The sequence below is a fragment of the Bison bison genome, unplaced genomic scaffold (assembly GCF_000754665.1).
Source record: "Bison bison bison isolate TAMUID 2011002044 unplaced genomic scaffold, Bison_UMD1.0 scf7180017864063, whole genome shotgun sequence".
NCBI lineage: Eukaryota > Metazoa > Chordata > Mammalia > Artiodactyla > Bovidae > Bison > Bison bison.
The window spans coordinates 11,014,905-11,032,097 of record NW_011494635.1 but is presented as its reverse complement, the minus strand read 5'-3'; positions in this window follow the sequence as shown (position 1 = coordinate 11,032,097).

The window sequence follows — 17,193 nt, the reverse complement described above, 5'->3', positions numbered from 1 at the left end:
ACTCAGCAACACCTATCCCAACAGGCTGCCAGAAGCAAGGGACAATCCTACTACCTCAGGAAGCCTCTCAGAAAGTGGTGTAGACTGGCCATGTTGCTCTCATGCCCTCCTGTCCCAGCCTGAGAAATGAAAATTGCAATCCACTTTACTCAGTCGTTCTCTGGTCTTAAAGCAAGAAGACACCATGATCTTCATGGTAAACCAAGAGTGCCCTCCCAGTCATGGGCACGACCTGGCTTCCTCTCTAGAGCTTAATGATTACTCTGTTTTGCTCCTTTCAGCTCCATTTCTTTGCAAGTGGAAACCTGCTCCATGCACTAGCTCAGGTCTTCTTTCAGAGTCTCCATTCTTGATCGATTTCTTAGTCAGCAGAGGTCCTCACTCAGCCAGATTGGATTCCTTTGGACCACACCTCCATCATAGCACCATCACCTGATACCAGATTTATCAGGAAAGCTTGCATACAGCTCTTGCCTCTGCCCTTGAGTCCCTAGGCCATTCCCCACAGCATGGTCAGAATGGTCTCAGCCACTTGTCTACCCAAAACTCCTAAAAGGGTTCCCTTTCCTTTCCAGATAAATAACAATACCTTAACTCCTTCAATTTCACTTCCTGTTTTTCTCCAACACAATCTCTATGCTCAACTACTATTGGGCTATTTTCAGACACCAGAGCACAGATCCCTCCTGCTCCTTAGCCTGTGGAATTGCCAAAGTTGTAGACACCTTAGTCCATGATGCCCTTCATCCTGGCTCTAGGCCACTATATCTAAAAACCACTTTCCCTAATACCAGTTCATCTATAACTTAACACCTTTTAGACATTTTAGTTTTGAAACACATTCTATGATTTTTAAGATATATTTTTGATGTTGCTGTTATTCAGTTGCTAAGTCATGTCCAACTCTTTGGGACCCCATGGACTGCAGCATGCCACACTCCTCTGTCCTCTATAATCTCCTGAAGTTTGCTCAAATTCATTTCCATTGAATTAATAATGCTGTCTAATCATCTCATTTTCTCTTGTCCCCTTCTCCTTTTGCCTTCAATCTTTGCCACCATCAAGGTCTCTTCTAATGAGTTGGCTCTTTAAATCACCAATAGCCAAAATATTGGAGCTTCAGATTCAGCAACACTCCTTCTAAAGAATATTCAGGGTTGATTTCCTTTTGGATTGACTTGTTTGATCTCCTTGATGTCCAAGAGACACTCAAGAGTCTTCTCCAGCATCACAGTCTGAAAGCATCAATTCTTTGGCACTCAGCTTCTTAATGTTCCTACTCTCCCATCTGTTCATGACTACTAGAAAAACAATAGCTTTGACTATATGGACCTTTGTTGGCAACGTGATGTCTTTGCTTTTCAATACACTGTCCAGATTTGTCATATCTTTCCTTCCAAGGAGCAAAAATCTTTTAATTTTGTGGCTGCAGTCAGCCTCTGCAATGATTTTGGAGTCCAAGAAAAGAAAATCTGTCACTGCTTCCCTCCTTGCCCTTTCTATTTGCCATGAAGTGATGGGTCTGTATGCCATTATCTTAGTTTTTTGAATATTGAGTTTCAAGTCAGCTTTTTCACTCTCCTTTTTCACTGTCATCAGAAGGTTCTTTAGTTCCTCCTCACTTTCTGCCATTACAAAGGTATCATCTGTGTATCTGAGGTTGTTGATATTTCTCCTGGCAATCTTGATTCCAGCTTATAATTCATCCAGTCTGGCATTTCACTGGATGTACTCTGAATATACATTAAATAAGCAAGGGGACAATATATAGCCTTATCGTACTCCTTTCTGAATTTTGAACCAGTCCATGGTTCCGTGTCTGGTTTTAACTACTGCTTCTTGACTTACACACGGGTTTCTCAGGGATAGGTAAGGTGACCTAGTACTCCTACTTCTTTAATAATTTTCCACAGATTTTTTTTGTGATTGACAGAATCAACGGCTTTATCATAGTCAGTGAAGCAGAAGTAAATGTTTTTTCTGAAATTCCGTTGCTTTCTCCATGATCAAATGCATGTTGGCAGTTTGATCTCTGATTCCTCTGTCTTTTCTAAAGCCAGTTTGTACATCTGGAAGGTCTTTGTTCATGTACTGCTGAAGCCTGACTGGAAGGATTTTGAGTATAACCTTGCAAGCATGTGGAATGAGTGCAATTATATGGTAATTTGCACATTCTTTGGCATTACCATTCTTTGGGATAGGAATTTTTATGTAGGAAATTAGGCTTGAGCAATGAGGAATGGCCTATTTGAAAAAGATTCAAGTTGACCTCTAAACCCCACCCCAAACATGACCCAATATGGCCCAAGCAAGCTCACATATATGCTGCAAAGAATATAATCAGATTTTGGTATTGACCATCTGATGATGTCCATGTGTATAGTCATCTCTTGTGTTGTTCACAAGAGATGTGTTAAGAACACCAGTGTGTTCTCCTGGCTAAACTCTGTTAGCCTTTGCCCTGCTTCATTTTGTACTCCAAGGCCAAACGTGCCTGTTATTCCAGGTATCTCTTGACTTCCTACTTTTGCATTCCAATCCCCTATGATGAAATGACATCTTTTTGTGTGTGTGTTAGTAGGTCTTCATATAACTGATCAGCCTCTTCAGCATTAGTGATTAGGGCATAGACTTGGATTACTGCAGTGTTGGTTTTCCATGGAAATGAACCACAATCATTCTGTCATATTTGAGATTGCACCAAGTACTTCATTTCGGACTTTCATTGACTATGAAGGATACTCCATTTCTTCTAAGAGATTCTTGCCCACAGTACTAGATGTATAATTGTTATCTGAATTAAGTTCACCCATTGCCATCCATTTTAGTTCGCTGATTCCTAAGCTGTCAGTGTTCAATCTTGCCATCTCCTGCTGGACCACATCCAGTTTTACTTGATTCATGGACCTAACAGGCTTCTCCAGGGGTATAGTTAGTAAAAAAAAAATCTGCCTGGCAAGGAAGGAGACACAGGTTCAATCCCTGGGCTGGAAAGTTCCCCTGAAGAAGGAAATGACAACCCACTAAAGTATTCTTGCCTGGAAAATTTCATGGACAGAGGAGTCTGGTGGACTACAGTCCATGGGGTCACAAAGAGTCAGACATGACTGAGCACACATGCACTCATAAATGGGCATAACATTCTAGGTTCCTATGCAATATTGTTCTTTATTGCATCAGATTTTACTTTCGCCTCCAGACACATCCACAACTGAGCATTGTTTTCTGGAGCTGTTAGTAATTGCCTTCTACTCTTCCTCAGTAGTATTTTGGACACCGTCCAACCAGGGTCAGGGAGGGGCTCACCTTTCGGTGTCATATCTTTTTGCCTTTCATACTGTTCATGGGGTTTCTGTGGCAAGATATTGGAGTAGGTTGCCATTTCCTCCTCCAGTGAACCATGTTTTGTCAGAACTCTTCACTATGACTCATCTGTCTTGGGTGGCCCTGCATGGCATGTCTCATAGCATCACTGAGTCACACAAGACCCTCTGCCAGACAAGACTGTGATCCATTTGAAAGAGATATTTTTGATACTTCAAGATTTTTCTCCCTCAACTTGTCTTAGGACTCAAGTGGCTTACATTTGCATTTATGTTTTTTTTAAATAGCAAAATTTTATGAAAAATGTGTTTTTTTGGCAGATGTCTCTTATTTTTGTGGTTGAATTTAGTTTTGTACTAAACTAAACTGAACATCTTAAACACTCTGAACATATTAAAAACATTCAACACTTTAAAAATTTTCAAACTTGCAAAGCTGATACTCTCAGCTGTGTACAAGAATTGATTATCTTTTTATATTATTTAAGCTCTGTCACTAAAGTCAGATAGCCAATGTTTGACCAATATTTTGGCTAACGAATATTCTGGGATGAAGCAAAGAAAATGCATTTAGATATAAGAGAGTCATGGGAATAACCTTAAAAAAAATGAAAGCATGAGTAAGAAATGATTTCACCTATTATGCAGATGTGTATATGCATTAAGTATGTGTTACTAAAAACCAAATTTCAAGGAAAGCTTGAAATATGAGATGACTTGTATTCAAGGATACTTTTTTGTGTATAATATACTTTGAATTTCACTATAGCACTGTGAGGTAGGACTTTTGTTATCTTTGCCTTAAGAAGAGTAAACTAAAATTCACACACATTAAGTGAAATGTGCATCACATAGCTACCAAGGATGGAGGCAGGATTTGAACCAATATCTTTCAGGAAGCTCACTGCTCTTTCTTCCATGCAGTCCCGTATGTCTTGACATCCAAATGATGTCATGAGTTCATTAGCCTAGGTGACAGAACAGAAAATGTCACTGCAATGTCTTCTTCACTTTTTCATAATTGGATAATTCAGAAGGAAAAAAGATTTGAGAGATGTTTATGGACAAAGAGAGCATTGTGTCAGGAAAACTACAACAATACTGTGTAACAAATCACCTCAAAACTAAGTAGCTTAAAGCAACTATAACTGATCACAGCTCACACAGGACTGCAGATCAGCTGGGAATTTGCTACTCTAGGCTGGGCTTGGTTGAGGCAGACATGTTTTTAGTCTGTGGTATCTAGGAAGTTTCTACTTCAGAGGCAGGTCAGTCGAGGTCAGCATTGCCAGGCAGGTCAGGCAGTTCTGCTACAGGATGAGAGTCCAGCTTACTCAGATATCTTCCCTATCTCTTATTCTGTAGCTCAGACTACAAGGGCAGCTGTGATGTGGAGGATGTGCTTCTCATGACAACACTAAGAAATGGAGGAAGGCAAGTGTCATGAGCCTGAAGGCTGAGACTAGAGCTGGCGTTGTCATTTTCACCTGCAGGACATTGGACAAAGCCAAGGTTGAGCCCCAAAGCAAAGGGAAGAAAAATGGACTATATCCTCAAGGAGATGACCTCAAGGTGAAAGAAAGGTAGATAAATAGAGCCAGACATTCACTCTGCGAAGAGGTTGCTTTCAAAGTAATCTCTGATTTGAAAGTCTGAGATGAGGTACATGGTTTGACAGTGAAAACATTCACCTTTCATCCTTCCTCCATCCTTCCATTTATCCATCCTTCTGACAAACAGCAGACTACTGGGCCAAACAGTGCTGCAGGTGCTAAAATGAAAAATGAATTTTAAAAAGTTATCTGCCTTTCAGATAAAACAGAAACATAAATAATACCTTCATAGCATGTGGGAACTTTCATACACTAATGGGAGAGTAAATTGGAACAACTTTTCTGGATATTAGTTTGGAATATAAATGGGAAGCTTTAAAAAAGTCATGTGATTTGACAAAGCCACTTTTCTTCTCACCATTTTGCTTAAGAAAAAAACAGAATATATCCAGATGTACATACTAGGGTATCTACCAAATATTGTTTAAAAGAGTAAATATAGGAAAATAGCTTAAGTGCATTAGTATCCAATGGATTTCCAGAAAGAAATACACCAAATGTCATAAGTAGCTATCTCTGGTTGACAGGATTACAGGTTTTCTTCTTGTTTCTGCTGTTTTTCACTGTGCCTATAGTGACTACAGGCTACTTATATAAAAATTAAATTAAAAATATGACACACAATAAAACTTGATATCATAGTTTATCATTAAAACAGAAAAATCTGGGTTGCCAACAGACACGTTAACAATTAAAACATAGAGCATAATTTGGATCATGACAGCTTGCTGTGTACCAAGTAAGTAAGTCCTGCAGCGAGTCCTAAGGAAACTTGACAGAGGAGATCCTATAGGACGTAAATCTGGAAGGTCCTGTGGAAGCTTGCCAGGAGGAGGGAGGGCAGAGAGGATGTGTTCTTGGTGGAAGAGAATCATTTGTAAATATCATGAACCGTTCCGGATGTAGAAAGGAGGACAACTCACCATTTCTGCTGCTAAGTTGCTTCAGTCGTGTCCGACTCTATGCGACCCCATAGATGGCAGCCCACCAGGCTCCCCCGTCCCTGGGATTCTCCAGGCAAGAACACTGGAGTGGGTTGCCATTTCCTTCTCCAATGCATGAAACTGAAAAGTGAAAGTGAAGTCACTCAGTTGTATCCGACTCTTAGTAACCCCATGGACTGCAGCCTTCCAGGCTCCTCTGTCCATGGGATTTTCCAGGCAAGAGTACTGGAGTGGGGTGCCATTCACCATTTCTATCATTATTCAAAAACCTTTAGTAAGATTGAGGAACTGAGGAAAACTTGAATACATTTATGAATTTTTATTGGAATGTACTTAAGTCATGACATCAGTACATTTTTGTCATTCAAGACGCACTGCTGAAGAAAAGGAGAGTGTGTTTTATTCAGTGGAAGTGAAGGATCTTAGATTATGCTATTGAGGAAATAGTTGCAAATCATGTTCACTTTCTCACAGTCTTTAATTAAATGTTTGACTCAGCTAAAAAGCTGAGGTAGCCACTGAAAGACAGTCAATATGAATAATGTTTTAGATTGGAAAATGACAGATCTCTCATAAGCAAGACATTTTTTTCTAGGGAAAGGCAGGATAGAGTTTTTCTAAACCATCGGGAGGATGTGGTCCGTTGACTGATTTTCCATTTCTGGACTTGATTTATTACCACATGATTTCATCAAATTTGGGCTTGCTATGAGAATTTCTGCCAGGCAGGTATTTTAGACAGGATCAGATTGATGTACATCATCAAATTTCCAGATTGTTACATTTTCAGCAACTATCCTATTCAGCCATTCTTTGCATGTGCCCACTGTTTCTTTTTCCTTTTTCTATAGGTTTTATATGGTGATTATTTTCTTTCATTGATATATAAACTTGAACTTTCTAAACTTCCAAGTTCTCACAGAGCCAAACATATTTTGCTTCCTTTCTCAATCAATAATACTAACAGAAAGAATATGAACTCGAGCAAATTTAAGATTGTGCTATGAATTTTGTTATAAGTTCATTTCTATTTTAGAGGATCTGTATTTGATTTCTGCCTAATTATTTCATGTACATATCTACTATTTGCAAAAGTTTAATCATTTCCTTCAATGCAGAACTGGAGCACCTACTTGTTTTATATTTTTGTCTCATTCCCCATCCCCACTTACAGACATATATAGCACTGCTGCTGCTAAGTCGCTTCAGTTGTGTCCGACTCTGTGTGACCCCATAGACGGCAGCCCACCAGGCTCCCCCATCCCTGAATTCTCCAGGCAAGAACATTGGAGTGGGTTGCCATTTCCTTCTCCAATGCATGAAAGTGAAAAGTGAAAGTGAAGTTGCTCAGTCGTTTCCGACTCTTCGAGACCCCGTGGACTACAGCCTACCAGGCTCCTCCACCCATGGGATTTTCTAGGTAAGAGTACTGGAGTGGGTTGCCATTGCCTTCTCTGATATATAGCACCAAGCTATGTAATTAGCAAAGTTGGTGAATTTGGAGAAACTCATGTACATTCCAATCTTCTTCCTCTTAATGTTTATATAAAATGTTCCTATAAAATGTTTATATCCACATATCTTGCTTTTTCACCTTCTTTGTAAAGTTTCAACTTAAATTTCTACAGGAAAAATAATTTGCCAGGTACATTTGCACCTGAATCTTATGCTATTTCTTAACAGAAAGGTGACTTTTCAGGGAAGGATGTAGAGAGAGGCAAAAATAAAATTTTAAATTACATACAGAGCGTACATGCAATGAAAGTGCATTAAAGCTTTTTGTGTAAATGGTCTTTCAACTACATCTATATTTCAGTTGTTTCTGGTTCTCTTTGGACCAATAGTTTCTAATCTTTTCTGGACATTACAATCATCTAAGAAAAATGCCCCAAATTCAAGTCTTACCCCAAAGCAATTAAAATCTGAAACTATGGGGCCTAGCATGAATATTTCACACATATTCTCAGGTAATTGTACAGTCAAAGTTGTATTTACTAAATCAGACTTCTCCAAAACTAGTGAAAGTTTTTATTTATTCAAAGAAACCTAATTGATAGTCAAATTAATTTAAGGTTAATTTTATTCAATATATATGATAAGAGCTGCCATTTAGGCACAAGCTACTGAGTGAGACAACAGGAATTTTAAGATCCAAGAGTCAAAAATTATTACTCCAAAGAGTTTATCACTTCAGCCATATCAGTCCATTTTTTCTTTCAACTTCAGGCAGGCCATAAAATCAAGACTTATTCAGCTACCCATGTATTTTCTAACTTCATTATAGCAGAACAAAAATTACTAAATTCACCAGATATTCTGTTCTCAAATTAACTGGGTGATCTGGTATTAGACTCACCCTCCATTTCAAGATGGATACTGGGGGCCCATTGTCGCAACCCAGAGTCCTTTTACAAAAGGTAACCTCACAATAGGCCTGAAAGGGGGCTGCTAACTCCACCAACGCAGAAATAAACCCAAGAAGGAAACTGGATTCCAAATGTGAGATCTTGACCTCTGTGCCGTTTTGTTTAGTATGAACACTTACCTGTGTTTTTCCTCCTAGAAAGCTCCCTCTTCTGAGATGACATGCCCCCTGGATTCAGACTTCAAAAAACTTTTTATTGATCCACTGTTTTTCATAGCAGTTTTATCTATTTCTTTGAAATATTTTAAATGCTAAGTAGTAATTATGTTTACATCATCTCTGAGAATGGCACGTGTTTTAGGAAAGAACAGCCAAAGCAGTTTAATGCTTTTGGCTTATTGTTTGACTATCTGAGAGCACTGCAGCTGGAAAGAATTCCATTAGTTTGTGGCTAGCATCAATACATCAGCCTCAAGAGCTTCCAAGTAAACAGAGAGAAATTGGCATGGCTATCTTGTGGCAAGCAGCAAAGAACAGAGTGGTACAGAGTTCTCCAAGAAGGGAACATTAACCCAGATGTGAACAAGACAATGAATGAATTGTTCATCAGAAGTTTTCAACCTTTCAGCTGTGAGCAGCAATTATAATCACCAATGCATCCAAACACTCGAAAGAGACTTAAACCTGAAAATTACCCATCGTGGCCCAGGCACAATTATGTCTCATTGGTCCATGAAGAACAGGCGTCCCAATTTAGCTCAGGCACTTAACTAAATTAAACTTTTCTTTAGGAGAAACCCAGAAGATCATATGGTCCTTTAACGGACACACACACCCTGCACTAAAAAAAAGAAAAAAAACAACTGGCATTTATCTTGAGTCAACTCTTCATCCTTATTGCATAACACTCCCTTCACTTCTAATCAGAAAGGCAATCTTTCTTCTAATATAGTAAATATAACTTATTCCCAAATCAACTAGAAAGGATTGCAGCTGATTATTTTAGGCCTGTAACTTCACCAAATTTTGTGGTACTATAACTTTTTTTTGCCTTGCCAAAGGACAGAAGTACTTGTATGTTCTTTGCCTAAATGCTAAAGTTCCAATGAATATTTTTTTTAATTGGAGTATCATTGATTTATAATATTGTGTTATTTTCAGGTGTATAGCAAAGTGATTCAATTTTACATACATATATATTTTATTCGGATTCTTTTGCCTTATAAGTTATTACAAAGTATTGAGTACTGTTCTCTGTACTATACAGTAGGTCCTTTGTTACCTATTTTATATATATGTGTATATGTTAATCCCAAACTCCTCATTTATCCTTCTCCCGCTTTCCCCTATTGTAATTATATTGCTTTCTGTCTGTGGTTCTATTTCATTTTCATATATAAGTTCATTTGTATAATTTTTTTAATTCCATATAGAAGCAATATTATATGATATTTATCTTTTTCTATCTGGTTTGCTTCACTTAGTATAATCACCTCTAGTTCCATCCAAAAAAGCTACTGTAAGTAGCTTAAAGCATTGCACACAATGACCAGATAATCAGACAGTGTCCTCTGTTTTAGGTGTGCAATTACACTTTGGTTCTCTTGAAATTTCTCTATTATGTAAACCCCAAATCAGATGGTTTTAATGTTTATCTTCTTAACTGGTTGTGTTTTTGCATCAATCATAGTTCAATTGAAGTGTCCCTTCCCAAGAGGCATAAGGAAAGTTTCTTCTCTTAGCATTTAGTTTAACCAATCAATGATTGAAGCTGTTTTACTACCACTGTATGCACAATCCATAGAAATATCTCTGATGTCACCTGAATACAAATAATTAAAAAAAATATTGACTATATTGTCTATCTAACCTTTGGAAAATGTTCTAAAGCTACTAACTGTTAAAAAATTAAATCTATAAAACATCTCTACTGATTTTGACCAATTGAAAATATGTATGAATTCTTCCAGGAATGATATTACATATGTATAAGGACATATGTAAAATGCATTCATGTATATTAATATCAAATGTTCACCAAAACAAAACCAATGAGAATTTTTAGAGAAGGAAAGAAAATTACTACTGCAAATATTATAGCTTAGGAATCATTCAATGAATCTTAATTCATGTAAGTTAAAGCATAATGATCAATTCTGATAATACCTAATACATTATTACTTTATTTTTGAAAACAACTTTTCATGCACAGCTCCTAGTTATAAACATAATATCATATGGGCTATTGAACCATAAATATTTCTGTAAAATTGCTCTTCTTGAGTGAACAGAATGAAAATCTGAATGAATTGTATATTTTAGGACATTTTGATATAAGAATTCAAAGGCTTAAGTTATTCTACTTTATTTTTATGAGGAAGAACCTCAGTACGGTAAAAGGGAATTTTCTGTGCTTTTCTCTAAAAATTTTAGTTTGGAAAAAACAAAAACAATTTTTGCTATTAAATGTGGCAAGCCTGTATGAATATGATGGTAAGTCAAATGTTTCCAGTCCTTCTACACTCAATTAATAAGATGTTGATCTGTAGAAGAGATTTCATGTCCAGAAGGTCTTACAGGAGAAGTCTTAAATCTGACTTTCCTCTTAAAATTGTACATGACACTTTTGTCAAAAGAATGTCCAAATAATGGATAGCTAATTGAGATTCAGGAAGCACCAACACTCCCAAAATTTTATTTCATATTCGAAGTCTCATATATCTAAAAACTAAACTAGGGTACTATATGCCTGAGGAAGTGTGTTAATGGTGGATTTCCTTTTATGATCCTTGTATAAATCGTGAATATTGGTTTTTGTCTAGAAACCATAGCACATAATATTATGAATTTTCATCTCAAATTTTAATGTAAAATATAGCCTAGGACTATGAGAAATTAAGACACTTTTCCTTTTGACATTTCACAGGAAGTGAACTTCCCTTGTGTGTCTTTCCATGAGAGTGTATTTTTAAAGCTAAATGATTTTTAAATTTTTGACTGGTAGCCAATACAAAATAAAAAGGCCTCCTGAATTTTACTTGTACACTCGGTACACACATATATATGTATGTATATTTGAAACACAAGTTTAACAAAACAAAACTTCTCTTTATTAAAAGTATTATATTTTATATTCTACTCCATTTATTTCTGTTCTTGTTCTACCCTTGCATGTTGTTTATGACCCATATAGTGACCCCATATAGTGTGTCATAACCATTCACTAATTTTATGAACTATTCATGGTTCCCCATCCAGACTTTGGGAAACAGTTCTCTATGAAGGATCTTGGCCCTTCCTTCCTCCATACTGGAGTTAGAAAGGCCTTCTTTACACACTCATGTCTTCATCAGGCTCCCCATTATGACTAGGATCCCAAAAGTATAAGTACAGTCCTGGCCCTTGACAGAAAATGCAGGTGGAAAATCACGGTTGTACAATATATAAACTCTTGCCTGTGAGACACTGTCTTTGTGGCGATTGTCTGAAGGACTGGCATACCATTCACAGAAATGATTCACCTTTGACATCATCCTCTGGAGGAAGGCACAGTAATAAAAGTCATGAAATGGTTTTCATCAAATTTCCATCAATATATCCTTCCAAAACTTCTGAGAGAATCAAGCCTCAGGAAAAAGTGCACCTAATCTAGGGATACTTTGGTCCTGGGCATCTCACACTTTAATGTGATGTGCACAGATCCCCAGGGGGTCATGTTTCAGTGTTGATTCTGGTTCAGGAAGGCTGGAGGGAAGCCTGAGATCCTAATTTTTAACAGGCTTTGAGGTTAGATCAGTGTTATTGGTACAAGAAACATGCTTTGGACCACAAGGGTCTAATGAAATTATATTGTTCCTGAAATTGGGTATTTCAACCTTTTTGAAGGCTTCTGAGATCATTTGTTCTGAATATGTACCAAGAACTGTTGTTTTCTTGATTAATTGCTTTGCATTTGGGGAAAAGCTGTTAGTTTATTAAATTAGAGCCACTTCAGGGTAGTATATACTTTCTTTTGATTTTCTACTAATTTCTTTCTCTTCTTGCTTTCTCAGCTATTACTAATTTACATTCTGATTCTGCCTCTCACTTGTATATATTTTATAGAAATGTTTCATATAGTTGAAAAATAAAACATATATGAGAAAGCATTATTCAAGACTCCAAGATCGACGGGAGAGGCAAGACTCAGACCCACAGTCTGTGCTCCAGTGGATTTCTGAATGGTGCCTCTCACCAGCACTAGTCTTACTGAACTTTTCATGGACGCCAAGTAAGAATTGCCCTTTGACAGAGGCCAGCATGCCACCTGGCCTATACCCCAAAGTAAGAGACTTGAGCTTTTAGAATGAGAGAGGGAATATTGAAGGAAAAGCTTCACTTTGCCTTTATTTGAGGATACTGAGCACTCAATGTAACTAGCCTGAAATCCCTACTTCCCAAACATAATCATGGGAAAACACCTGTTTTTCTATAAGGTTTTTAAATGGGAGCATTATTGCATTCTTGCTAAATTGTTCAGTCGTGCCCGACTCTGTGACCTCATGTACTGTACTCTGCCAGGCTCATCTGTCCATGGGATTTCCCAGGCAAGAATACTGGAGTGGGTTGCCATGCCCTCCTCCAGGAGATCTTCCCAACCCAGGGATCGAGCCTGTATCTCTTATATCTCCTACATTGTAGGTAGGTTCTTTACCATTAGTGCCACTTGGCAAGCATGATTACAGTGAGGCAAAAATTAGGCATCCTTTTGGCCCAACATGTGAAAAAAGAATAAATTTATTTTTTAATGTGGCAGTGGCTTTGTTTATATTCTCTGCTGCAGTTATAATATCTGCACAAAGAATTAAATTTAAGATGGCTTTTAATTAGATTTTTAAATGAATCTGAATTAATGGTAAGCATCCAAAGCTCATAAATTTCAATTTTAACAATCAATAAGATGCAGAGTGTTAAACAGAGAAAAAATTATTTGCAGATACAAATCTCAATGATGTTTTAAATTCACAAACCTATCTTTTGGTTACAAACTAAACAGTATTTCCATTAGTGAAATCTATCTAAGCCATATTTCTTCACTTTAAAAAGAAATACCGTATTCAGTTCAGTGGCTCAGTCATGTCCGACCCTCTGCAACCCCATGAACCGCAGCACGCCAGGCCTCCCTGTCCATCACCAACTCCTGGAGTTCACTCAAACTCATGTCCATTGAGTCAGTGATGCCATCCAGCCATCTCATCCTCTGTCGACCCCTTCTCCTCCTGCCCTCAATCTTTCCCAGCATCAGGGTCTTTTCAAATGAGTCAGCTCTTGGCATCAGGTGGCCAAAGTATTGGAGTTTCTGCTTCAGCATCAGTCCCTCCAATGAATATTCAGGACTGATTCCTTTAGGATGGATTGGTTGCATCTTCTTGCAGTCCAAGGGACTCTCAAGAGTCTTTTCCAACACCACAGTTCAAAAGCATCAATTCTTCGAGGGTCAGCTTTCCTTATAGTCCAACTCTCACATCCATACATGACCACAGGAAAAACCATAGCCTTGACTAGATGGACCTTTGTTGGCAAAGTAATGTCTCTGCTTTTCAATATGCTGTCTATGTTCGTCATAACTTTCCTTCCGAGGAGTAAGCATCTTTTAATTTCATGGCTGCAATCACCATCTGCAGTGATTTTGGAGCTCAGAAAAATAAAGTCAGACACTGTTTCCACTGTTTCCCCGTCTATTTGCCATGATGTGATGGGACTGGATGCCATGATATTAGTTTTCTGAATGTTGAGCTTTAAGCCAACTTTTTCACTCTCTTTCTTCACCTTCATCAAGAGGCTCTTTAGTTCTTCTTCACTTTCTGCCATAAGGGTGGTGTCATCTGCATATCTGAGGTTATTGATATTTCTCCCGGCAATCTTGATTCCAGCCTGTGGTTCTTCCAGCCCAGCGTTCCTCATGATGTACTCTGCATAGAAGTTAAATAAGCAGGGTGACAATATACAGCCTTGATGTACTCCTTTTCCTATTTGGAACCAGTCTGTTGTTCCATGTCCAGTTCTAACTGTTGCTTCCTGACCTGCATACAGGTTTCTCAAGAGGCGGATCAGGTGGTCTGGTATTCCTATCTCTTTCAGAATTAGAATATGCAAATGAGAACCTTTGAGTGTACTTAATGTCCAGTACTTTGGCCACCTCATGCGAAGAGTTGACTCATTGGAAAAGACTCTGATGCTGGGAGGGATTGGGGGCAGGAGGAGAAGGGGACGACAGAGGATGAGATGGCTGGATGGCATCACAGACTCGATGGACATGAGTTTGAGTGAACTCCGGGAGTTGGTGATGGACAGGGCGGCCTGGCGTTCTGCAATTCATGGAATCACAAAGAGTCGGACACAACTGAGCGACTGAACTAAACTGAACTGAACTGGATGTAAATCAGATTCTTATCTAATTCTTGCTGATCCCCACACAGATAAATGTTAGAGAGATGATACCAGGGATGTGACTCTAAAGAAAAATAAAATATCATGGTCAGCTTGTCCTTTTTATCCTGGAAAAGGGAATATTTAAAGGAAAATGAAAAGTTTTTGTGACCTGAAGTGCTTCCCCATAGTGTTCAGCAGGCCGCTGATCCCATTCTCCATAGGAGAGGAAACCAAAAATAGGATTAGAAACAAAAAATAAACTAACACAGTAGAAACAGATAGCATCTGGAGCCGCTGTGAATGGGCAACCTATAGGCTGGACTTTCCCTCTTGGAAGCATGATGAGGCTACAGTGCTAGCAACTGGATATGCTTGGGAATAACTCTCATTTTCATTTTTGCCAAAGAAGGAAGTTGGACTCAATATTTAACACTTGGCATTTCAAGATAAAATAGTACCTGATGTTCAATAAAATCCAGGATAGGCTGGATCAGCAACTCTCCGAGGACCGGGGTTCTGTTTTAATCTAGCAGCATCTCATACTTCATGTCACTCATCCACACGCATGTGTGCAATGTGCACAGACACTGACCAGCCAAAATAAAACAATAACACTTTTCATGTGAACTTAAGAAAACTTTATAAATGTTCTCCATCTATTTCCTCCTCTATAAAATGAGAGTGTTGGATCAGATTAGATCATCTTTATAATCTCTTCCAGCTCTAATGATATATCAACTCAGTGATGTCAGAAGAGGAAGCAAGCATGTGGGGAAAAAAATGCATGTGGTTCTTAAAAACAGGATGCCACAAGCCCCAAAGAAATGTCATCATGGCCCTATTTTGACGTCTCTAAAGTTTCTCTCTGGCCCATAAGCCCAGTGAATATTGCACTGTAATCCTCCCTTTGTTGAAAGTGCATAAGGTCATCAAAGCCTGAGCTAAGAGTTAGCACACCTTCACTTCTATTATTTTATTCTATTACTTTATTCTTTATGCCAAAACAAGTCACAAAGTCAATTCGTACTCATGGGGTGGGAAAACAGATTTCTCTCTTGATGGGAGGATCTACAAATATAAGTCACAAAAGGTTTGGATATGAGGAAGGGTGGAGAATCAGAGGTATGTTTGCAATCACTCTAACCCATTCATCATATAACCATTACCAAAAATCTGCATGTCGCCAATAAATGTCTTCATCTTCATTAATAGGGTTTCTAGCACCATTTTTTAAGTTCTTGAGGACTCACATATCATTCCAAATACTGAGGTATTTATCGTTGTAAATTATGCCCACAGTCAAACTTATGGATTCACTCATTTTTAGTGTTCAATCTGTGTAAACCAACATAATGTTCTCCACCCCTAAGTGCTCTTGACTGCTGGAAATGATGGAGTAAAAGTCATCAAATCTTACTGTCCAATATATTTTTTTGCCATCTAGGCAAAGCGATGTATATTTTGACAATTTCAAGATCTCATTCTTCTGTAAAATTAATGGTGAGCCAAGGCATGTGGGAAGGGCAGGTAAGGGAATTGTTCTAAACTTAACTTTGATTTCTGTAAGGAGTCGTGCTTTCCTTAACCTCACACATTTATTGCCATTTGTATGACAAATCTTCCGTTTTTCTTTTGAATTAAAAATTAAAGTTCCCAAGGGAAATTGTGCAATGGGAAATTGACACTTCAATAAACTAGGCTCACACATTTTATCGATTATGGTAAATCTAATTATTGCAATAAAACCTGGGAAAACAACAAAAAAAAATTATCCTTTCATGCTCCAGTGGTACATATTGCTTTCTACCTGGGAAATATCTGTCTGATTAGACTCTACTTCCTCAAAGGTAATAAATAAATCGAGAAGTCATTCCAAACTGATTTTGCTTAAAATACCTTGCAAAAATCTTGATGACTTCTTAACTATTTTTATGGACTGATGGACCCTTACTCTCCAAACAAACTTAAAATATAATTCATGAAAACATTAAACTGAAGAAAAAAAATTAAATTATACTCTTGATGCTATTTAGAACTCTGAATTATAGCCTCTTTTGTCTCCTACTTTTTTTTTTTTTTAAATTAAAAATACTTACACTGTGCCTAAGATGCAAATTTTATTTTCCTTGTGGCAACTGCCCTGGGTTCAGTGACCTGGAAAGAAAAGCAGATTCTTGGATTTAGAAGGCTTCATTTCACTTCACATCCCAGGACTGATTGGTGTGTGGCTTCTCTGCCCTCTGGCCTATCTGTCCCCCACCATCCCCCATCTTTAGTAGGTCACATTGAGGGGCCATGCCTTAAGGTTGGAAAATAAGGTTGACGAACAAGATCCACCAGAAGTGAGGAGATCTCTTTACCAGTGCTGGATGTTTAATCTGCTCTAAGATTCAGGTGCTTATTAGTCTTTGAAACATAAATCATTCCTTTTCCTTTTTTGTTCCTCTACTCTTTCTTTTTCTGGAATAAAAGAGAAAAACATAATGAAATACAATTTCATTGACTTTTTGATAAACAAAAGAAAGAAACCCTCCCAA